This window comes from Podarcis bocagei (assembly GCF_964188305.1).
Source record: "Podarcis bocagei genome assembly, chromosome: 6".
NCBI classification, from domain to species: Eukaryota; Metazoa; Chordata; class Lepidosauria; order Squamata; family Lacertidae; genus Podarcis; species Podarcis bocagei.
The window spans coordinates 63,558,620-63,584,065 of record NC_138130.1 but is presented as its reverse complement, the minus strand read 5'-3'; the positions used below and the strand labels follow the sequence as shown (position 1 = coordinate 63,584,065).

Sequence of the window (25,446 nt, the reverse complement as noted above, 5' to 3'; positions counted from 1 at the left end):
TCTTCACTGGACATCAGTGAGGAGAGCCCAGGTCCTCCACTACCCATGCCTTCCATGCGCAGAAGACTCCCGCGCAGTGAGAAGAGGAGGAGACTGGGTGTCAAACAACTTTTATGTTGGAAGAGGTTCAAGAAACGCCCACTGACGGATTCTGCCAGTGACTGAGGCAGCCACGATGAGAAGGGGCTGTGCAGTCAGAAAGGTTTAATAAGGCAAATTAACCGAGAAAGGCACGAGTTTACGCACGAGTAACTCATACTCATTACATCAGCCATCAGAGGGAATCACTGAAAGTGGACTCCATAAGGGGGTCTGTTTCATGTGTACCAGCTTTGAGGAACTGACTTGTGAACTGAATGTTAAACTGAACAATTTCTTCACCGCCTCCAATACTTATTTCCTGAAAATGAAACATCAGATGATATATCATATATGAGTCAGATACATGTAGCTTGTGATGAGAAATAGCAGTTGAAGATCAAAGGAAGACAGGTCTAGTTTAAAAATAAAAACACTGTTCATTATCTGTTTTAAACAAAGTTTTCGCTGAAATGTCAGCTAGATGCCAGGCATATGTTGTAAGCTGCACTATTGTATGTAAACCAGTTTCAAGAACTAATGATCATTTTGAAAGGGTGTGGGAGTTGTGAGCTGACCAGGAATGAACTATAGCTAAATACTTTTTTTTACTGTGAAATGTTAATTTTATGAAATTTAAATACCTAAAATAAGCATTCTGAGCCATATATTTAAGTGTATTCTGAATAGTTTGCAGTACCCAAAAAGAGAAAAGTGACATTCCCCCCCCATATAACGGAAATATCTGAAAGACCACCTTCTTCCCTACAGACCCTCTTGAGTGCAGAGTGCCCTCTTGGTAGTTCCTCCACCCTTACTGAGATTCAGATGGTGGCAGCTGGGGAGAGGGCATTCTCCATGGTGGCCCCTAAGCTGTGGAACTCCCCACAAAGGTGTGTCTGGCATCTCTATTGTACAATTTCCAATGACTGCTGAAAATGCACCTTTTTACCCTATTCATCTCCTTACCCTGGCTTTCGAAACTTGAGGTGTATATTTTTACCTTTTATGTGACTGTAGGTTGCTTTAAGCAGTTTTTAATACTGTGTATTAATGTTGTAACCTGTCTGATGATGATGATGACCCCTCTCGCTCTCCATGCTTCAGCGAAAGCCTGCATTTGCTCCATAGGACGCACACACTTTCCCCCTTCATTTTTGGAGGGGGAAAAGTGTGTCCTATAGAGCGAAAAATACGGTAGTGTTGTGTTTTTTTTTAAAAAAAGATATTTATTAGAGGTTTAATAGTTACAGAAAAAAGAAGAAAGAAAACAGAAAGAAACAATAAAAAGTTAAACAAAACAAAACAATACCTTACAATACATCAGAAATAAAAAACAAAAAACAATACAGCAAAACAACAGAAAAAACTCCAAAAACATTTAAAAACACATCCAATATTTCCATATCTTTATCTTTCATTTACTTGTTTCATCGACCTCCTCACACCTCCCTTTTTTGTATTCTGGTTCAATTAGCTAATTCAGCAAATCCTTTCCATCTTTCTCAATTTTTGTTCTATAATTTATCTTAACACAATCTAACCTTAAATTTTCCATTTAGACCCATTAACAATCTATTTTTACTTAATTCTTTATAACATTTCTGCTAAAGCCATATAGCTTCATTCCAGCATCCTTCTAGTATTCATTAATTTTGCAATATTTCTGTAAATATACTTTGAATTTTTTCCAATTTTCTTCCACCGACTCTTCTCCCTGGTCTCGGATTCTGCCAGTCATTTCCGCCAATTCCATGTAGTTCATCAACTTCATCTGCCATTCTTCCCGGGTAGGTAGATCTTGTGTCTTCCAATGCTTCGCGATAAGTATTCTTGCTGCTGTTGTAGCATACATAAAGAAAGTTCTATCCTTCTTTGGCACCAATTGACTGACCATGCCCAGGAGAAAGGCCTCTGGTTTCTTCAGAAAGGTATATTTAAATACCTTTTTCATTTCATTATAAATTATCTCCCAGAAATTCTTAATCCTTGGTCATGTCCACCAAAGGTGAAAGAATGTACCTTCAGTCTCATTACATTTCCAGCATTTATTATCGGGCAAATGGTAGATTTTTGCAAGCTTGACTGGGGTCATGTACCACCTGTAAATCATTTTCATTAGATTCTCTTTTAAGGCATTACATGCCGTAAACTTCATACCTGTGGTCCATAACTGTTCCCAGTCAGCCATCATAATGTTATGTCCAACATCTTGTGCCCATTTAATCATAGCAGATTTCACAGTTTCATCCTGAGTATTCCATTTCAACAGCAAGTTATACATTCTTGACAGATTCTTAACTTTGGGGTCTAACAATTCTGTTTCCAATTTTGATTTTTCCACCTGGAAGCCTATTTTTTTGTCCAAATTATATGCCTCCATTATTTGATAATAATGGAGCCAGTCTCGCACTCTGTTTTTTAATTTTTCAAAACTCTGCAGTTTTAATCTGTCTCCCTCTTGTTCCAGAATTTCCCAATACTTCGGCCATTTGGCCTCCATATTGAGTTTTTTCTGGGCCTTTGCTTCCATTGGTGACAGCCATCTTGGGGTTTTATTTTCTAGCAGGTTCTTATATCTTATCCAGACATTAAACAGTGCTTTTCTGACAATATGGTTTTTAAATGCTTTGTGTGCTTTGACCTTATCATACCACAGATATGCATGCCAACCAAATACATTGTTGAAACCTTCCAAATCCAACACATCCGTGTTTTCAAGAAGCATCCATTCTTTCAGCCAACAAAAAGCGGCTGATTCATAATAAAGTTTGAGGTCTGGCAGGGCAAATCCACCTCTTTCTTTAGCATCAGTTAATATCTTAAATTTTATTTGAGGCTTCTTGCCCTGCCAGACAAATCTAGAGATGTCTCTCTGCCACTTCTTGAAACAGTCCATTTTGTCCAAAATTTGCAATGTTTGAAATGTTTGAAACAGAAACAGCATCCTTGGCAATACGTTCATTTTTATCACAGCAATTCGGCCTAACAGTGATAACTTCAAGTTTGACCATATTTCTAAGTCCTTTTTCACTTCAGTCCAACATTTTTCATAGTTATCCTTAAATAGATTCACATTCTTAGCAGTCATGTTAACCCCTAAATATTTCACTTTCTTAACCAGTGTTAATCCTGTCTCCTTCTGAAACTTATCTCTCTCAATCGCAGTTAGATTTTTCTCTAAAACTTTAGTTTTCATCTTGTTCAACTTAAAGCCTGCTACCTGACCAAATTCTTGAATCAATTCCAGTACTCTTTTAGTACTAGATTCTGGCTCCTGTAAAGTCAATACCAAATCATCAGCAAATACTTTCAATTAGTTCTGTTTAGCTCCCACTTGTATACCTTTAACCAATTGGTCCCTTCTAATCATATTTAACAAAACCTCCAGGACCGATATAAAAAGCAATGGAGAGATTGGACAACCTTGTCGTGTTCCTTTCTCAATCTTAAATTCTTCCGTCACTACGTTATTCACAATTAATTTAGCCTTCTGTTCTGAATAAATTGCACATATACCATTTCCGAAATCTTGACCAACCCCCATCCCCTGTAAATTCTTCTTCATAAAACTCCAAGAAATATTGTCAAAGGCTTTCTCCACGCCCACAAATATCAAAACTGATTTAGTATTAATCTTCACTTGTAGTTTTTCTAAAATATTAATTATGTTCCTCGTATTGTCAGACAAGTGTCTGCCCAGGAGAAAGCCCGCTTGATCTTTATGAATTTCTTCTGCTAATACCTTTTTAAATCTTTTAGCCAAAATGTCTGCAAAGATTTTGTAATCCACATTAAGCAGTGATATGGGGCGGTAGTTCTTAAGCTGCGTCTTTTCAATCTCTGTTTTCGGTATAAGTGTAATATAAGCTTCCTTCCACGACTCTGGTGCCCTTTTCCCTTCCAGTATTTCATTACAGACTTCCTTTAAGGGTTGTATTAACCATTCTTTCAGAGATCTGTAGTATCTTGAAGTCAATCCATCCGGTCCTGGGGATTTACCTAATTGCATGTTCTGAATGGCCCCTTCTACCTCCTACTCCGTTATTTTGTAATTCAACATTAGCTTATTTTCCTGAGAGATTTTTTGTAGTCCATTAGTTTTCAAAAATCTATCAATGTCCATTTCTTTCTGCGTCTCCTGTGTATATAGTTGTTTAAAATACCTCTGGAAGCACTTTCTAATTTCCACTGGATTCTGTATATTCTTTCCTTTGACTTTTAAATTTGTAACGGTGTTGAGTTTTTGTCTTTTTTTCATTTGCCAGGCCAACAGTTTTCCGCACTTATTTGCCGATTCAAATGTCTTTTGTCTCATCTGTTTGATTTTCCATTCTATTTCCTGATTCGTCATTTTCATATACTGTACTTGATATAGCTTTATCTCCTTCAGAATCTCCTACGGTAGTTTTGTTGCTCTCCTGAACTCATTTGACCAGCTCAGTGTGAATGAATAGTCACAATGGCTTGATTCAGGCATTTGCCCGCAAACATGAGGGCTGAAAGTGTGGAGGGGGCTCGGCTATGCATGCAAGCCCCAGTGCCATTGGATGTAGCATAAGTCCTGTTTCACTGCCAGAAAGGTAGATCTGTCATTGGCATGGCACGTAAGCCTCTAGAAACTCTATGCTCTGCCCAGATAAAACTCCACAGGCATAGATGTAATGTCAGTGATCTTACCTTACTGCTGGGGTGAAAAGGTGTTATTTGGGCATGCTGTTGGCAGGAGCTTTGGAACCACAGCAGCCAACCAGGTGCCTATTGGAAGCCCACAAGCAAACATAGCACTCATCCCACTTGGGATTCTCAGCAACTGGTATTCAAAGCCATACTGCCTCTAACAGTGGAAGGGGAAAAAAGCCATCACCATCATGACTAGTGGCCATTTGGGAGCCTCATCCTCCAGGAATTTACGGAAATCAGCCCTGAGTGCTCACTAGAAGGACAGATCGTGAAGCTGAGGCTCCAATACTTTGGCCACCTCACGAGAAGACAAGATCTTCCTGGAAAAGACCCTGATGTTGGGAAAGATTGAGGGCACAAGGAGAAGGGGATGACAGAGGATGAGATAGTTGGACAGTGTTTTCGAAGCTACCAGCATGAGTTTGACCAAACTGCGGGAGGCAGAGGAAGACAGAAGTGTCTGGCATGCTCTGGTCCATGGGGTCATGAAGAGTCGGAGACAACTAAACAACAACATTAATGTCAATGAAAGCAATGGAAATGGTTGAAAAGTGAGGGGAGATCAGGCATTTCTCTCCTTCTTCCAGCCTGGCCACAGCAAAGGAGTGGGGGTTGGATGTAGCAGAACCACCACCATAGAACTCCTCCCCATCCCAATTCAGCACATTAAATCTATTAATTAGAGTCAGCCCACACATGAGGTTGAGATCTTGCCAAAATCTTATGAGATCTGGCAGAGCACAGATCTCGGCAGAGTATGCTGCCGCTGCTTTGAAAGCACCACCACACAACCCAGGTAAGAGAGGACTTGGTGGTGCAGCAATGCAGTGGTGCAGTAGTGAGGTGGCACGTTTCTGCTTTGCCTTAGGCAGCAAAACAGGACACACCGCCCCTGCTATTAATTAGGCATGATCAAGACAAGAAAGTGACTTTCAGTGAAAGAACTGTAAAGTGTCATGTGCCTTTTCTAATTGAAAACCAAGGAGCAAGAGCTCTATGTGTCAAACGACGTGAAGTAGCTCCACTAGGGAAGACAAAGCTTCTTGCGGATTCAGTTATTCTTGGCTCCGTAAATCATTTCCCCCCTTCATTTAAAGGGTGAAATTCTGACTCTATTGATGTTAATGGAAGCTATCCCATTGGGTAAAGTGTTGCCAACAGGTTGAAGCCAGATGCTCTTCAGCCCCTATGGAACTGTCAAGCAACACGCAGCTGGTGCTTTAGGTATTCTTCTCATTGTTCCCAGTTATGGGACTGCGTCGTGATTTAAAATTTTGATGGCAACAAGATATGCTTTGTGACTAAGTAACGATTCTTTAGCATATATTTCCCAGAGAACATCTTTGTCAGCTACAATTTGGCAGCTCGGTAAGGTTGCACTCTGAATAAGCAATGTAAAAAATAAAATATAGTATGATTTCTATTATTCAGGCACAGGGATGCCTGAATATGTAAAGTTCAACAACTATTCCGTTTTCTTTTCCAGGGAGGTCAAGGAAAGGAGCCCATTACTCTTACAGTTTTCTTAAGGAGGGACTGCTTCTCAGAAGCAAGTTCAGGCACCTTCCCTTACCCCTCATAAAGGTGCCAGAGGTATATCTGACTCAACCAACCCTTGCTAAAAGTCTCATTTTACCAAAATCTTCTCAATTCCTAGAAATTACTCCATGAGTGATCATAGTGAAGTGGAAATCTAATCCATCACATCCAATATCTCTGTCTCTCTTTGGATAGGTTCTGGGGAGAAAGGAATAGTTTGTGGGTTAAAGGTCAAAGCTACCAAGCAATGGCTTCCTGCTACAATGCTTTTGATTGGCTGATTATTTCACAACAAAGCCAAAATGCCATGATATATAAAAATGAGATGAGCAGGTTAGGGGAGGGGAGGAGAGAGAGCGCAGAACATATGATGCTTCGGCAGAAGTGGCTAAGAGACAGATCAGTGTAGAGTATTCATTCAAGTACTGTTATGTTAAAGGGGTTTTAGGAATACACATTATTCATTTTCATTCATCACTGTATGTTGCAATGGAACAACAGTAAATGTGGATTAAGTAGTTTAGAATGAAAAGCTCTAGCCCTGTGCACATGTCTTCCTTGATGCTTGTCATTGATTCCTGGAAATTTATGTTGCCAGCAACAGCACTCAAAATAAGGAGGATAGGTAATGTGGTCACAAGCCACAATAATCAAGCACATTTTTCAGCAGCACATCTGAGGAATACATTTGCCCTCCTGAAGTCTTGAAGAAGCACTTATTTCCACAATACATTGTTAAACTATGGAATTTGTTCCCACAAGAGACCACCAACTTTGACAATTAGACAAATTAATGGACGGTAAAATTATCAATGGCTACCAGTTAAAATAATGCCATTTGAAATAAAAGCATATTTACACTTTTTTTCAAAAGTTTAAAAATCAATTTTAAAAATAATTTTAAAACAAGCTGGAAGTATTTCAAAGCATTTAGATCATCTAAAAGCATAGTTATACGGTATGTCTGCCTATCACATATCCATCAAACAATTAATTATGATGATTACGATTATTTATGAGACACATTCTTGCACTCAGCTGTCTCAAAGTGACTTACACAATAAAAATAGGAAAAAAACCAATAAAATCAGATATAAAAAATTCCTCTTAGAGGGGAAGGTTCCCCTTAGCCCACAGAAAAGTTTATTTGTTAAGTAATTGATAACAGCAATCTACATTTCCAAAGGGATGGAGGGCAGGAGGAAGCATCTGTTGCTATCTTCTTATAGCTCACTCAGCTTTGTATCTTCAGCGATTATAAATGTTTAGAACCTGGCTTTTCTAAGAGCAATGCCCTGTTCATTATTAATTTCACTTTTCCTTGAAGCACATTTCCTAGAGACTATAAACATAAAGACTATATTTACACTTTCTTTGATTTGAACTGATCTGTCAATACAGGTGTTGTTGCCACCAGGCATAAGTTTGCTTCCGACATTAACATTTTGTTTTCCTTCAAAAGGTTGGAACTAAGCTACATCATATAGCAGCACTGACCATAGAGACTGAGAAGTATTGATTTATTTAGATGAGCAGACCTGTCTGATAGGCCATAAATACCACTGACTAGCTGGCTATAATTAACTACCTACAATTTCTCATTGCTAACTTTAAAAAAGAGAGGGAAAGAAGTGTTGTGTGCTTAACTCATTGTAAGGAAGTAGCTCCCAATGTGGAAAAGGTCTAAAAATTATTTATGGCTTCTATTCTGCTTACAGGCACATGTCTTGGGGAGGTTCCTGGGATTTCTGGCAACATGGTTATAAATGTTGCACCAACAAAAAGCTGCTGTGATTTGAGATTGCATATATTGCTGAAACTGTACCCAGAATGTTAACATTTGGAAGTGAATATATTATCACAAGGGAATAGTTCCTTGTCCAGTCATTCAGGTCTACCTACTGACTTTAAAGGGTCACCCAAACCAGAAAAGGGTCAGAAAAAGAGAACCCACCAGCAACCCCCCCCCCCTCCTAAGTTCCCAGAGCTTATCACACAGGGTGGACTGGCTGTATGAATGTAAGGGTTGAGCCCTGTTTTATGGTCTCTTCAGAGCAGGAGCTGGTGGAGCAGATCTCCACACTGCCAGTGACTCTGAAGAGCCTTTAGATCTGGACATCCCTGCCCCCAGTATAGAAGCCATCATATTAGCTGGCTGGCTCTCATATCCTTTCACATTTCCCTGGGGGGCCAATCAAAAGGCAAGGGCCGTGTTTGGTTTGGTTTCAGTTGGCATCCGTCTGGCTCAGGAGACACTGGAAGAGTGTGCCTTTGGGGCTGAAGCCAAAGTTCCATGGGTAGGCAAACTAAGACCCAGAGACTGGATCCGGCCCGATCGCCTTCTAAATCCTGCCCGCGGATGGTCCAGGAATCAGCATGTTTTTACATGAGTAGAATGTGTCCTTTCATTTAAAATGCATCTCTGGGTTATTTGTGGGGCACAGGAATTCGTCCATTTCCCCCCTTCAAAATATAGTTTGTCCCCCTACAAGGTCTGAGGGACAGTGGACCAGCCCCCTGCTGAAAAAGTTTGCTGACCACTGAGCCAAACCATTGGAGAGTTTCAGTGCCTACTGTGACTGTAGAGACTGATACAGGAGAGATCCTTTTTTTGCAGCTGGGGCAGATGAAGGTGTCTGGTTGCGCCAAAGCAGGTGCACCATGGTGTTTCTTCTTTCTGTGCTCTTCCCAGCAATCATTCGTCCTCCGGTCACAGCTGTGACCTAATTGTCTCCAGGCACTGAGGTCATCTGCAATGGATTACCACACGGCGGGGTTAATGTTTCCAGCCTCCATGTGACGTTTGCAGACTTCTCTGTAATGCAGAGTTGGTCTGCCAATGGGCCTGGTGCCTGAAGCCTGCTTCCCACAGAGCACGTCCTTGGGGATGCTGCCATCTTCCATTCTGTAGACATGACGAAGCTGGCATAGACATCGCTGAGACAGGAGTGTGAACATTCTGGGAATGTGGGCTTAGTTGCCATCATTTAAATCACTTCAAAGCCAAATAGTGTGGTCCAGTCAACTGACTGTAAACTAAGTGTCCAAGAGGCTGGTTTCTAAGCATGACCCATAAATCCGTGGCAATTGTACAGACAATTTATGTGCATGGCAGGCTTCTCTTTTTGAATATATATTCACCATGGGCACATACACATGCTGTCAGTCCGTTGTTCCAGACTACTTTAGGTTGCCAGGACTGGCAAAAGCAGTAGCATAGTGTTGAGACCTTTTAAATACCAGTTGGACAAAATTAAACTAATCACTCTATTGTGGCTTTTGGGAAAGTTCTGTTGTTATTATTACCACTATTAGCTTCCAGTTGCTGAAATATTATGTGCAATAAAAAATAATAACATTTTAAAATAATAACAAAATACAATCTGTTTCCGTCTGGACTGCTTTCTAGCTCTGCAAATGAACCTGGGCAGCCATCTACATTCGATTTCAATGTAAAATACTCCAAATAGTTTTCATTCTATGTTCTGTCCTATTCTGTTTTTTCTCCTATGTTGGATGTCAAGGAGACTATCAGCTGTCCTCCTCTCCTGCTGGTAAATGCAAGCTGTTTTGGATGGCAGTGCTGGAACACTGCAGCAGACAAGTGGGAATTATGTAAAAGCATTTTCTTTCCTTTTCAGCTAGGAGTTTTATCAAAACTCTCCATCACATGGGAAGACAAAGATTGCAAAGCTAATTGAGATTTGGATATTTAGAGCTAGCTTCTGCTGCTTCCCTTATAAATATATAATAAATGAAATGAATATTTAAGAAGTGGCCATTCCTTTTACAGTAGGAGCCTTCTTTCTGAACCTCACATTTCATCCTGTAAATCATCTTAAAATGCAAAGCCACTTTGACTGCCCCCCCTTTAAAAATTGGTACATTATGGAACCTGAAGGATAGTGCCTGTACATATGCAAAATAGTCCACTTCGAAATGTAGAACCATTGTTCAAAATGTACAAAATAGTATATTAAACAGGGAAGTTTTCCATTTGGAATGTTTTATTTCAAAGAAAGCAATAATGCTTTCATTTAATATGTTGAAATGCAATAGTACGTAGAGTCTTTGTAAATTAGAAATGTGAAATTCTTCAATGCCCTATGACACATGCATTATGTAGTATGGCACTTTTTTGTATTTGCAAACTATCTGATTTTGTTGTTGTTGTTGTTGTTGTTAAAAGGGAGGGGTCAACAGCTTGTCTATGTATAATAATAAAAATCATACCAATGCCATGCAGTAGGGTCTGGCAGTGGCGTAGCGTGGGTTGTCAGCACCCGGGGCAAGGCAAGTAATTTGCGCCCCCTAACCCGTGGATTTTAGCACTCGAGTCTCTTCCACTAGATTAGTGTGCACGCCCTCCCCAGATGTTGCGCCTGGTGCGGCCGGCCCCCCCTGCACCCCCCACGCTACGCCACTGGGGTCTGGTGGGTTGCTCTGGGTATCATCTCGGAGAGAGGGGGATTGTAGAAGGCAGACATTTTTTCTAAATGGTACAGCACGGCTTTAAATTTTGTTGGCCCTTACAGACATTATTGCACCAGCATTGTAGTAATAATCAGTTTAGAAACTTTATTCTTTTAAATACATTTTGGTAAGTAGTCCCCTACTTACCAGCATTCTAAAATAGGCCCAAGAGTTTGTTAAATCAGTAAAACCAGTCTTCTGAAGTAATTGTTAGCTCTAGAATTAAGGTATCATGATGGGTACACCCATATGTACACTTCCAAATGTTGAATGAATGCACAACGACACAGGCTCTGTAGATGTACCTGGTATCACCTTTGCTTGAATACCACTATCACGGTACACTGGCAGCATGCTCCCCCAACAAATGTCCATTTGATGTCTGCCAGAAAGAGTTCTCTGCACGTAAAGTTATACACTGGAAGTTTCTCTGGAAAGGTCTCTCTTTGCAAGCACAATCTCTCCATAGGTACATCTGCACACATGGGAAGCTTTTTTCAATGAACATCAAACAGACCTTCCTTGCGCAAACCTGGAAGCAGTGTGTGGTGATAGCAGGGCTAGCTTCTGTGGCCCTCTCTGTCTATTGGAGAGGGTTGTGTGTCCCCCTCTTTGTAGGCCAGCTCTCCATTTAAGGCAGGTTGTTCTCTTGCAAAGATTTCAGTCAAAGATCATCCCTGGCCCCTTGAACTCTGAAGTGTGAGGAACTTTTGAATGCAAAGCATGTGCTGAACCACTGACCTATAACCGCTTCCTGTGCATTGCCAATCTCATGAAATCTTGCCTGATATATGTGGCAACTGTGCAATATTCATTTTGGGTGCCAAGCCATGGCTGCATAGCCCTAGCTTTAATGGCTGCTTGAAGGTTCAACAATGACTGTATCAGTAGCAATGAATTTGGTGTGTACTGTATTTCAGATTAAGAAAAATGCAACTTTTGCTGCAGGTTACGCAGCTCACAACAAATAGGTGCAATTTAGAAGTTTGGGCGGGTGGAGATCCTCCTCCAAAGATTAGTTTTATAATATACTGTTCCTATTTCTCCTTCTTTTCCTTATTTTGTCCTACAGCTCTGATATCTTCTCCTAATAACCAATCTTAAACCTCCCATTTTATTTTCCTTACACCATACACAAAGCCCCCATGGGAGCCAGTTTCTTGGTGCAATCTGTTTCTCAGCGTTCAGATCATGCTCCTCTTCTGTTTCTTTCTCTTTCTGTACAATAGTGAAAAATGTGTTTGTATCAGTTTTATCAATTCCCTTCAGAACCAAAAAAACCTTTAATTACAGTATTGATTCCAAGTGGTGCAATATGGCAGGTAATTTCCTACAGAGTTCCAGGTCAGCTCTCTGATGGAAACAATTGTATTCAGAAGCAATAACTTCCACATTATCCCAGCAATAAGATCATCTTAGCTCATGATAATTCAAGGGTTGACAGGTGTCACAAGGAGTGATAGGTGAACCATAAAATTCATAGATTAAAATTAAAAAAAATGTTTTGAGGATCATCTGAACTTCTTTGATCTAGGCTAGTCTGAAGAATGCCTTGTCTTGTGATTTATTGAGGTTCTTCAAATAGACAGCTTGTCTCACTTCATGGAAAATATTATGGAGTCCGACCGCTTTTAATCATGCAGTGTCTTGAATTACACTAGTTTTTAGCATTTTCCAAAAGAGTGTGAATAAACGCCACAACAGGAACTCTTGCAAGTTCCTCAGGGAGAGAATGAAAGACAGTTCTAGAGCAGGAATCCCCAGCTGGTTCTTTCCTTTTCCGATCTATCCACTCTTCTTCTCTTGTGAGCTTTTGGAAAGGCTTTTCTAACTCCATACCTTTTCCTTTGTGATTTAAATTAAATGAAGAACAGCATATGTAAAAATTAGATTAAGACACTACAATATAGTCATTAAAGTTCCAGGGGCACAGCTTGGGGACCACATTCCATCTTAGGCAACTTTCTGGGAACACTGGCTCTCAATATGTGAAGCTACCCTAAGAGCACTGATTTCTTTGTAAATTTGCCACACATATTTATTTCTATGAGAATGATAGTCTCTCCTTGCTTTATGAGAACAGAAGCCAAAGGGCCTTTTAAAATATCTTTTGTGTTTGTGAAATGATTAAAAAAAAATTAGTTTGCCAAACAGTTCTGAAAGGCTATCAATTCCCTGTGATTTCTTAACTGCCGTGGTTAATTACCATTTACTTGCTCACATATGTTATCAGAACAGTGCCAGGACATTTACTAGGGAACCTCCCATTGATAGCACTGGTGACCACTTGGCTATGTCCCTTGATGTAATATACACCACCGAGGAATGTTTTCTGTTTCTCTGCCAAGCTCAGCCTATCAGTAGTGGGAAACGTTGCCATAGCTAACCTACGAGTTTTTCTTTCCCTTCAGATAGAGAAATGCAAAGCCAGCATAGAAATACACTGCAGGGATTGGCACAGCATAGGCCGCATCTCCCACGGCTAATAGAGAATTTGCCCAGCAAAGGCCAGAAATCATAACATGTATTCAATATACAGTTCTGGCATGTACACAAGCTTGCATGCCAAAGCAATCTGAAGATTTAAGCAGTCAAGTTCAGAGAAACTGAGGAAACAAATAATAGAATGATAGAAACCCCAAAGTCTTTGTCTAGTTTTTCTAGAAAGCAGCTGCCATTTCCTACATATGTGAATGATTTCTCAATGAAAGAATTATATCACTGTGATATACTCTGCTGTTTTGAATCTGTGTCAACGATCTCCTTGAATGTTGAGATGGTAGCCATCTCTGTTACTCCATTTATTTGAAACAGGGCTTTTCCCAGCACAACACCTCAGATTAATTATGAATCATAAAAATAAGTTTTATTTTTATCAGATAGTAGCACAAAGATTGTGTGGGGCTCAGACAATGCAGAAATTTGTACTCATTGCTAATTATCTCCAAATGACTACAGATTAGACATAACATGACAGGTAGAAAGATGTGTTTTCCTGTTAATCAGCTCCACCGTCTGATCGCATTCATCACTTCCTGCAAAGCAGGCTGTTTAAAGAAAATTGTAGTGATGCAACAGGAAACTCTGTGCCTTCAATAAGACAAACTCAGTAATTATTCCCTATGTGGGGGATTTCTTGTTCCTGGTTAGTCTACACAATTCTGACCTGGATATATCATAAAGGTAAAAGAACCCCTGACCATTAGGTCCAGTAGTGACCGACTCTGGGGTTGCGGTGCTCATCTCACTTTATTGGCTGAGGGAACTGGTGTACAGCTTCCGGGTCATGTGGCCAGCATGACTAAGCCGCTTCTGGTGAACCAGAGCAGCACACAGAAACGCCATTTACCTTCCCGCTGGAGCGGTCCCTATTTATCTATTTGCACTTTGACATGCTTTCAAACTGCTAGGTTAGCAGGAGCAGGGACCAAGCAACGGGAGCTTACCCCATCACAGGGATTCGAACTGCCGACCTTCTGATCGGCAAGTCCTAGGCTCTGTGGTTTAACCCACAGCGCCACCCGCGTCCCGGATATATCATACCAATGCAGCAAAACATGGGCTATCTTTTAAGTGGTGTGATTAAAATAATGTGGGGTAATTTTAGCATACACACATGCTACACTAAGCAAAATCATGGTAGGTCTTGCATTTGGGTTCTGATTCTTGTCCTTATAATCCAACAACCATATTGACCAACCAGATGCCTTTGGGAAGGCCGCAAACTGGCTAGGACTGCAATAGCTCTCTCCCATTGTTGCATCCCAGCAAATGGTGTTTTCTGGATGCATCTGATTTCACCAAGGCTACCTGGAGAGGTCCATATTTGAGCAATATTTGTAACCTGTTTCTCCTAAGCATATTTGCTATACTTTTGTTGTCACTTGTAATTGCAAACATAGGAAGCTCCCTTTCACTGATTAAAACCATTGGTCCACCCTGCTCAGTATTGCCTGATTCACAGTGATACTCCAGAGTTTCAAGCAAGTCTCTCCCAGCCCTACCTGGAGATATCAGGGATTGAAACTGGGATCTTCTGCATGCAAAGCAGATGCTTGGCCACTGAGATGAGACTCTTCCTCATCTATGACATTATGTGTGTTTTTTGGAGGGGAGGGAGAAATTAATGAATGTCAGTCAGAAGGAAAGATTGCAGGCAAGTGGAAAAATACAGGCTAAGCTTCCTTCCAAGCCAGTGCCTCACCTGGGACAGAGGAGTTAACATGACAAAAGGTGTTGATGGCCCATCTAAGAGGAATCCTTGAGGCTGGGCAAGCAGAAGTTGCCATGGTGGTGGGTGGGTGTGTTTGAGGTGACAAGAAAAGAGTGTCTTTAGCAAGGTGTGCTGGGAAGAGGAAGGGAGAGAACAAAGACTGAGATCCATATTGGGCAGGCTGGCTGAAGGCTGGCTGCATGAGTTGCCTTTGACTCCAGTGTTGCAGTGCTGTGGGAAGCAAGCCCTGCTTAAGATAACCATGCCATAAGATCTGGACTCCCTCTATCTAAACTCAGGTGTAAATATGTGAATAAATAATATTTCTAAAGCTACCACAGTCTCCACCGTGTCTTCAATTCTTTAAAGGAGCACAAATCATGGGGGAGCACCTGGAACCCCCTGGAAACTTGCTACTGCACAGTTGGGAGTGGCACCCAGCTTTTGTAACAATATGTATAGCAAGCTTTCTTGAAAAGTGGTATATCTTACTACTGAGGACCAGATTTCAGATATGTTATATTCATTCCCTCTGGAGCAGAAGTAGCAGTATAGCAGAGAGGCGTTTTTCAATTCCCTTTTCCTGATATGTTTGCCCTTCTTCAAATGCACCCTGCTCTGTCACCCTAAACAGCAAATGGAATCTGTTCCTCAGGGAGTATATCTGCATGCGCATGGGGGAGAGAGGGTGCACAAATACATGTGCATGGTGCAGACCTCACTCGATTTCATGTATTTTATACTCCTTTCTCTTCTAAAGGTCACAAAAAAACTTGTGTAACCAAAGCTGGATGCCTCCTCACTACCGAACCATGAAATTGTTTATGACAGTACCATACAGAAATGTATGTCAAATATATATATGGGTAGTTTATCCAATGAATTCTGACTGACTGCAGGTATTTTGATTAATCCAGGATTCTTAAATCACATGACACTTCAGGAGGAAAGGGATTTTCTGGCAATCTCTTTGCTTTGTTAAAAAGATATCTACAATATCTTTTTCTTTGTTTTAAAATATTTAAGACAGAGCTTTTTGAAAACTTGCCTTTCTGCATCAGACCAAGTATCCAGGGTATGATATAATGCATGATCCTCTCATCATCTGCACTCCCCCTTCCATTTCTAATAAACACAGCAATTATTAGAAACCTTTCATTGAACATGGAGTCTCTATTGTAGTTATTCTGGCTAATATTCATTAGCAGTTATCTTCCATAGATTAGACTAATCTGAGAGCAGTTTTGTTCCTCAAAAGAGCATAACAACAGAAGCACAAGTGCTTTTGCACACTCTTGGTGAGTTCCTGTGTGTGTGTGTGTGTGTGTGTGTGTGTGTGTGTGTGTGGTGCAGAGTTAACCCAAGTTCTTTTTCCACTCCTTTCTCTCCTAAAGTTCAAGCAAAAAACTTATGCAACTAAAGCTATAGTGAGATTGAGATTTGAAAGGTTGTCCTTCGACAGAAAGTCATCAGTCAAGTACAAGTCACTGCTTGAACATTGCAGGGATAGTTCAAAATTCACTCTGTTGACTCTTCCATGTATTCAAGGTCACCCTAAACCAGCCTTTCCCAAACTTGGGTCTCCAGCTGTTTTTGGATTACAGTTCTCATCATCCCTGACCACTGGTCCTGCTAGCTAGGGATGATGGGAGTTGTAGTCCAACAACAGCTGGAAGGTTTGGGAAACCTTGCCCTAAACTAATGGCCATAACTTTGCATCATTCATAATGCTATAAACTACCTTCATTAAAAAAGTATAAATAAAAACTAAAAAAAAAAAATGCTCACCCATCTTAAGTTGTTCTTCAACATCTAACCACTAACTTCCATTAGCTGGTTCCTTTTTTAACTTTATCCAGTTCCATGATAGCTTCCTTAAGATCAAATTAGTTCACAGTAGTCTAACTGTGGTCCCATCATAGATTGTTCCTGCTTTATGTTTTTTAAATAATCTGGAAAAAGTTTAGATTTATTTGTAAAAATAAATAAATGAAACTAATTCAAAAGTGAAAACAGGTTGTTCACACTGAGGAAACTGAAGACAAGCGCTGTATTAGTGTCCTAGAACATTTCGTGTCAAGGGGACTCACTACCAGGTGATCTAATGTGGGCTGCTGCTGCAGCACTTCCACCATAGAAATGTATAACCAAGAGAGAGAGAGAGAGAGAGAGAGAGAGAGAGAGAGAGAGAGAGAGAGAGAGAGAGAGATAAGTGAGTCCCCAAATGCATGTTTGGGCTGAGAGTGAATCCTGAGTATCAAAAAGTTGAAAGCAGAGCATGAGACTCTTAATCTCAGGATTGTCAGTGCAAGCCCCATGTTGGGCAAAAGGTTCCTGCATTGCAGGGCATTGGACTAGAGGATGCTTGTGCTCCCTTCCAACTCCACAATTCTTTGATTCTATGAAACCTATTCCTCTAAAATATCCATATTTTCCCATTGTCTTCATATCAAAATATGCATTCTACAATACTGGTAACCTAGTTTCAGTGCTGCTTATTTTAAACAGGACACAATACAGCAAAGTTTAAGTTGCTGTGACCAAGCATCCTACTTCATTGGTTTCCACAACATTTAGTTGTTACTAATGTCTACTCGATTATATCCATAGGGCTTAGACAGTTTTATACACATTAGTGGCTTTTCCGTAAGAGACCATTTAATTATTTAGGAACTATTCCCTTTTCCTTAAGACTCAGGAAAGAGAATGCACAATTGTGTGGTTGAAGTCAAAAAAGGAGTGATTTTAAAAATATTTACCCTCTCAGCTTACGCCAAAATCACCGCACTGGAAAAACATGACTGTGATTACAGCCCTAATGGATTATTTTGATTGCTTATTTGAGAAAGCTCCCTGTTTCAAATGAAATCCCCTGAAACTGTTTAGATGTTGATTGAAACCTCTCCAGTGGATGTATGGTAATCCTTGTTCTTTATTGTCCTCATCAGTTTCTAATGGTGCAGTGTTTACAAGATTTAGCTCCAATCCTTTGCAACATCTCTCAGCTAAATGTCTTTCCTTCTCTTTTTTTCTTGACTCACTTTTCCTGCTGCCGCATGTTTCAAGTGGGTCTTCCAAGGATTGAGTTTTCAAAGGAAAAGCCATCCCGCTGAAACTTCATTGTCTCAGAACATATGCTCAGACATTTCCAGGCACTATCAAAATGAACAAGAAGCTTCTTCCTAAAAGAAGCTCTGCTCCCCAGACTGATCAAAGAGAGATGTTCATCAGATAGAAACAAATATTGATAAGCCTAATGTGGCCTTGAAATACCTCCTGAAATTCCAACCACTCTTCAACATCTAGAAAGAGTGGTCTTTTAAACTAATGTACCTGAAATCTTGGTCAGGCTCCTGATCATTTTTAATATAGTAATGTATATATTTCTTGCATTTATATTCCACCTTTTCTCCAGGAAGCTCAAGATGACATGCGGGATTTTCTCCTCATCCCCATTTAATCCCCCAAACAGCCTTGTGAGGTAGGTTAGGCTGCAAGGCAGTAACTGGTCCAAGGCCAGCCGCTAAGTCTCATGGCCAAGTGGGGATTTGAACCGCGGCTTCCCAGGTCCTAGTCTGACACTCTAACCACTATGCCACAAACTTATTTTTTAAATGTCCTCACATAGAATGAAATTCTCTAGCCACCACATAGTTCTTACCAATTATGTCATTCAACTTTGTCATTCTTCATCTCACATCACCCAGTTTGATTGGGTATGAGTAGCCAGTATAATTTCAGTAGACACTGGAATCTTGAAAGAGCAAGCAACCACACAGGAGATTATTTCTAATTATTAGCCTTGGTTTATCTGATTTCTCAGAGGGACGCAGGTGGCGCTGTGGGTTAAACCATAGAGCCTAGGACTTGCCGATAAGAAAGTCGGCGGTTCAAATCACCACGACGGGTGAGCTCACGTTGCTCGGTCCCTGCTCCTGCCAACCTAGCAGTTCGAAAGCATGTCAAAGTTCAAGTAGATAAATAGGTACTGCTTCTGCGGGAAGGTAAACGGCGTTTCCGTGTGCTGCTCTGGTTCACCAGAAGCGGCTTAGCCAGGTTGGCCACATTACCCGGAAAAACTGTTTGCAGACAAATGTTGGCTCCCTCGGCCAGTAAAGCGAGATGAGCCCCGAGATGAGATGAGTCGGTCACGACTGGACCTAATTTACCTTTTTATCTGATTTCTCAAGAAAGGAAGAACAAGGGTACAAGGGAAAATAACTAATGTGTTTGCTAGATAAGCAGTTTATCATGCTGAAAAATTGTTTTTGGACTCTGCCACTTCAGTCTCCTGTTTAGGAGTTGTATGACTGTATGTTCCAGTGGGGTTGTGAGGGAATTCAACATCACACAATCCAACATAACCATGCAGCAGAACTTTCCTGCTTTCCAGTTTCAAAACACTGCGTTGAAGAAGTTTCAGATTGTTCCTAGAGGTGTTTACAACTGGCATGTAAAATATTCACATGACCCATCAGAACCCCCTAAAAAGTAATGCTACCCATTATAGTACTGGTGACACAGAGAAAACACCACACAGAAGTCTATATGACATGATAGGAATCACACATGCAGGACAGCTCTTCAAGATTGCATAAAGGGATGTAAAGATTCAGAATGATGAGATACAAACTTTACGAGAATGTGATATACTGCTAAAAACTGGGTATATTATGCTTTTATTCCACACAATCTCTACTACCCTTCTGACTCCAACCTTGATACATGAAAATTAATCCCACTGATCTCGGTGGAACAGAGCCCCGTGGAAGCATGTTTAGGAACATACCTTTTGTGACTTTTGAAAATAGGAAGTACAAGAACTACTACTGCTAGTACTCCATTTAACAGGTTTCCCAGGAAGAATGATCAGTGTTACTGTCTAAAGCTCACAGGTTTTTAATTTGTGTTAAAGCCTGTGGACTTCAAGCAGAAAAGTGACGCAGACCACCAGTCCAATAGCCCAATGTCTTCTTTATTATTTCAGTGAACTATTTGCTTCTTATTCTCATCACTCTGCTTCCCCTCTGAAAAAAACTTATCAGCTTTAAATGGGTTAAGCCCTTCCCACCTATTCCCTAACTTCTTGAAAAGGAAGTCTGGTATATCTCTCACTTTATTATTTAAGGCAGGGTCTCAGCATCCAATTTGTCCCTAGGCAGGCTATTATTCTCCTTGGAACATTGCAGGTCTAGCTCTTCTATACCACAACCACTTTGACTGATAAAATTAGATTTCCGTTTCCACCATGACAAAAATTATTTAGCAATTTGAATATATTCCAAAGGAAATCATACATACCACAAAAAAGCAACAATTTCCCTATAAGTACTTACGATGGGTCTAAAATTGCATATAGCATTGATTTAACAATGCATGTGTTTTTTCAAAGTTAGGATCAACAGGCAGCGGTTGCGCACACGTGCTGCTATTCTTATACAACAACATCCTGTCTTCATTTCCCTCTCATTGGAAAAATAAGTGAATGCTGTACTTCCAATGTGACATTATTGTTGCAAAAGAAAAGTGAACTGGGGAGACCTTAGTTACACGTCCAGTTCAGGCACAGAAGCCAGGAAGTAAAGCTGCTGACTGAATGCTATAATATGTATATCCTTCAAGTTTGTCCTTATGAAAAGAAATGACTGTTGGATGTCCTTGTACTTTAAGCAAAACAACTAAATTAGAGAGCCCAGCTGCTGCTAGACCCAGTGCCCATCGGGACTGGTAGGATGGAAGACAGAGGGCCCGACGGTAGGTGTAATCAGAGCCAATAAGAGACAGAGGCAGAGGTGATTACAGGCAGAGCTAACTATTTGTAGCCAACCAGATGTCTTGTAGAACTCAATTACCTGTACAAGGGTTTAAGGAGGAGGAAGGTGACAGGCTTGCCACCCTCTGGGCTAGTTGTAAATAAAAAGGCAGGCAGATGGGGGTGTCGGAATTCAAGCCTATATCAGGAGTAACTGGCAACACTCCCAGGCACCCGGCTTGATCTCCTGTTGACCTCCCTGTCTGCACTCCCCAGCAAGATTCAGGCTAGGTCGTGATAGGCGATTCTACTCAGCGTGAGAAGAACACACACCCTCTTTCCTGCCCGCCCGCCCCCCCGGCAGGGGAAAAAGATAGACAGAAACGTATTTACATGCCTTTATTTCTGTCTTTGCAGCATTACAAAAAACATGACTGCTCTCTTCAAGCTCCAGCAGTCGAGTGACAAACACTTCCTGTACTTCCTGTACAGGAACAAAAGGAAGAGCTCATATTACACTCTGAGCTAATTCCGGTGCTTCGCACTGTGAACTGACTGTCCCTCTGTTTCCCACAGAACAGTCCAAACATTCCATCATGTGATGTTTTCAAGCTACCAGCTCACAGCTGCATTGCTTCTATATCGTAACAGGGGGTAGGTGGCTCAGCCCAATCCCAGAAAACTGTGTCCAGTATAATCCTGCAAACAACCACCACCTTTATTATAGGAACATAAGAAGCTGCTCTATATTGAGTGAGACCATTGGTTCCTCTATTTCAGTATTGTCTACACTGACTGGAAGTGATACTCCAGAATTTCAGTCACAGCCCTACCTGGAGATAACATGGATTGGACCTGAGATCTTTTACATGCAAAACAGATGCTCTACCACTGATTTATGGCCCTCCCCATGCCCCCAATTGAGGAAACATCAACAAGAGAAAAGGGGTGGGCAGTTGAAATAATGGAGATTCTTGTTTGTCACATAGCTCTTCACAGACTGGGTGACTACTGCTGAAACCAGAAATATGTTTAAAGAAAACAACAGGCTGGGTGTTGGACAGCAGACGAGCAAGATGGTTGGAGTTGGAACTGAGCAGTCAGAGTAGTTGGAGAGGGAGAACCTGACTGTGTCTCTCTTTTAAATGACCACTGATTCAGAAATGCCATATAATTTGCTCAGGCTCCTGTGTGTTTCAGTGAGCAATAGCAAAAATAAAGACACAATGTTCTACTGCTGAAAAGTGCAAAATGTGATGCATGAAGGATGAGAGTTTTTCACTGCGGAAAAAAAGAGAATCTCATGAAAATTGCATTACCCTTTTCCAGAAGCTCAGCCTTGCACATCTCTAAAATATCTCAGCCAAGAGCCTTAACATACCTCACAAACACAGTGGTAAGGTATTATTGATCATTACCTTTTCAACTCATAAGGGAAAGGAAATGTGTTAGAAGTCTGACAGTGCTATAAAGTAGAAGGGACTATATTACAGCACAGCTAGATAAGCTGTGACTTTGTAGCTGTGGATGACAGGCAACTCCCATGTGTGTTGACAGGTAGCATACACATATACCTCAGTTATAATGCAGATATAAAGCCATGATAGGAGGAATAATGCATAGAGGTATACAGTTTGATGACAAAGCTAGATAAGTAGCTAGACAAGATATGAATCTGTAAATGTTACATTTGATAGTAACTGCAATTAATATCTTTCTTATCCACAGTGCATAGAATCTTTATCAATTGTAGGAGCTCAGACACTCATGCCTACATCTATAAGATAATATCTGTGCTACATTCATTATTCTCCAACAGGTGTGGGAAACCTCTTTCAGTCTGAGGACCACAGTCTGAAAGGTGATGCATGCCAGTGGTGGGCATGACCAGAGACAAGAATGGACATGGCCAGAGGTAGGCTACTTTCCAGTCACACAAAATCAAGAAGCTTCTACACACATGCACACACAGCAAAAAGCTTTATTACAGTAAAGAATGCATTCCAAAAGCATACCAGGAAGGCACACAAGCAGAGCTGATGGGAGATGCAGCCTGGGAGGAAAGTTGTAGCCTGGAGAAGTTGTGTGAATCCTGAAGGCCATACAGAGAATCCTAGAGGACCATCTTTTGCTGTCCCCAAGATTGAGAGTCCCCATCTATTGTTGTGCACTGTATCTGATGCAGAGATTGGCAAACACCCCAAACTGGGAGAACTTCTATAATTTTTCTGATCCAGGGAAAACTATTCTGGCCATAGGATCCAAGAGTGAGTCCTTCAATATGGACTGTCTGATTACCTAGTAGGGGGTTAATTTGAATAGGCCTTGGGGACTCTGGCATTTGAAACCAAGGCAATTTAGACTACCAAAGCCCCAAAGATCCCTGGCAAAGGTTTAGCTCAGACCATGCAAAAGATTTGCCAGCTGGGCAAACCCCTCTTGGATTATAATCTGAGCAGGAAAATAATTGTTATCTTTCATAGCTCACAGCTCCCTTTGAGGTGGACTTTTATGAAGCCTCTGGCTCAGGGGCATCCCTACTCTAGGCATTCTTTCAATTCTGAATCCGATGCTATCCAAATACAGTGGTACCTCTGGATACACAAACCTCCAGTTGCGTATCCTTCAGGATGTAAACGTGGCAAACCCGGAAGTATTTTTCCAGGTTTCGCCACATGTGTATGCGCAGAAGCAGTCCCTCCGGTTGTGCAAACCTCAGGATCCGACTGGAGCTCCAGAACGGATCCCGTCCACAACCGGAGGTACCACTGTATTTCTTTCAGGCACCTATGCAGTTCAGTCACATGGTGCTGAAATTTGCTCCCTGAGCTCTGCTTTGAATCATTTAGGTGAAGTATATAAATCAGCGGGGACACGGGTGGCGCTGTGGGTAAAACCTCAGCGCCTAGGACTTGCCGATCGCATGGTCGGCGGTTCGACTCCCCGCGGCGGGGTGAGCTCCCGTCGTTCGGTCCCAGCTCCTGCCCACCTAGCAGTTCGAAAGCACCCTTAAGTGCAAGTAGATAAATAGCGGGAAGGTAAACGGCGTTTCCGTGTGCTGCGCTGGTGCTGGCTCGCTAGAGCAGCTTCGTCACAATGGCCACATGACCCAGAAGTGTCTGCGGACAGCGCTGGCTCCCGGCCTCTTAAGTGAGATGAGCGCACAACCCTAGAGTCTGTCAAGACTGGCCCGTACGGGCAGGGGTACCTTTACCTTTACTTTATCTAAATCAGATGTCCCACTAATGCACAATGATTTAGGGTGTGTGTTTTCATTTCAAGACCAATGGCAAAGCACAACTAGCAAGGCCATTTCATCATATCATTTCATTTCATGAGCCAAATGCCGAAGACAGAAGCTAGTCTTAAATAGTATCATTGACCAGTGCCTTGCAGCTTTACTTCTGCATTTACTTGGTTTGTAAAAGTTACCAAATTATTCCCATCTCCTAAAGACATATTGAGGTGCTCTGATGCAGTGAACCAGGATCTGAAAAGTCAAGAGGAACCCATCAGCACCATGGACAGCTATCTGACTCTTGTCTTGAGGAACTGCTTTCAAATGGACTGAGGGAGCTGGGGATGCCATTAAACCCAGGCAAATTATTTGCTGTTGAAGCCAAAGGTTATATCACTTCAAATGATACATTTAATAATGAGATTAAGCAGGTAGACTGCAAATAGGTCCGGGGGCAGTACGATGCTGTGTGTGTGTCCAAATTATAGCAATAAAATCTCAAGTTGAGGCTCAAGTCATATGCTAGAATATTAGCTTCCTGCTATACGATGCAGTTGCTATAGAAACTTACAAGTGGGAACTAAATAAAGTAATTTCTATGCTGGTGCTGATGTCTGGAACTTCAGCACCTGATGCTAACAAAATTGTGCTCGATAAACAAATGTAAACTTTAGAAGCATGCAATAAGTTCACAATAGCTTCTATCCCACTAATTAATCTCAATTAATCTTGCCCTAGAATGCAAGAGCATAAGAAAACATGGGGGGGGGATCAGAAGATTACTTAGGACCAATGTGCATACTCCTTCTGTCTTATCTGAAATCTTCTTTCAGTCCTCTTTCTCCTGTCTTGTTTATTTTCAAACTTTCTAGTTCACTGCAACTCTAGTTGATAAAACTGATATATCTAATGATTTTAAGCAAATTAATTATATCTCTGCTGACTTAACCCAAGCTAATTTAAAGATAAGCCTGAGAACAAAGTTCATGTGTTCTTTTTCATGAAGACACAATTAACCACAAAACAATAATACTCTACAGTGGCTGTGTAAAATTTGCAGAGATCAGGACTGCAACCTTTAAACTTCAATTCTATACCCACTTACCTGGGAGTAAGGTCCACTGAACTCACTTGGGAGGGTCTAACTTCTGAGTGAATTTTAGCTGGTTAGTCAGTCAAGCCCAGCCAAGTGGTTGGGGTTTTGTAATTACTATTTTTTGTTGTACAATAAGGAATAAAATTAGAAGAGGTTATAAATACTTTTCTGCTAGCAAAAAAATATTGAGTTTTATGAAGGAGGAGCTTCTACTTGTGCAAGTCAGGAACTTGGCTTTCACCAATCCTGATAATGCAGAGTTATAAATTGCATGGGGAAAGTCCACAAAAAGTGGCTTCCCACTATGGAAGCTGACCCTCCAACTCATGGAGGGGTTGATGAGCCAGCATGCCCCACTTTGGGCTGTGGCATCC

The 25,446-nt window shown here is 41.1% G+C and overlaps 1 long non-coding RNA gene across 1 annotated transcript in view; it reads right to left on the bottom strand.

Moving 5' to 3' along the window:
• Positions 1–25,166, bottom strand: part of LOC308590073 — a 56,478-nt gene extending 31,312 nt beyond the window's left edge. Inside the window, exons 1-2 of the long non-coding RNA XR_014009679.1 lie at positions 25,082–25,166; positions 267–400 (exon numbers count right to left, since the gene is read on the bottom strand). This is a non-coding gene — a long non-coding RNA (uncharacterized lncRNA). The remainder of the gene's footprint in view (positions 1–266; positions 401–25,081) is intronic.
• Positions 25,167–25,446: the final 280 nt, after the last annotated feature.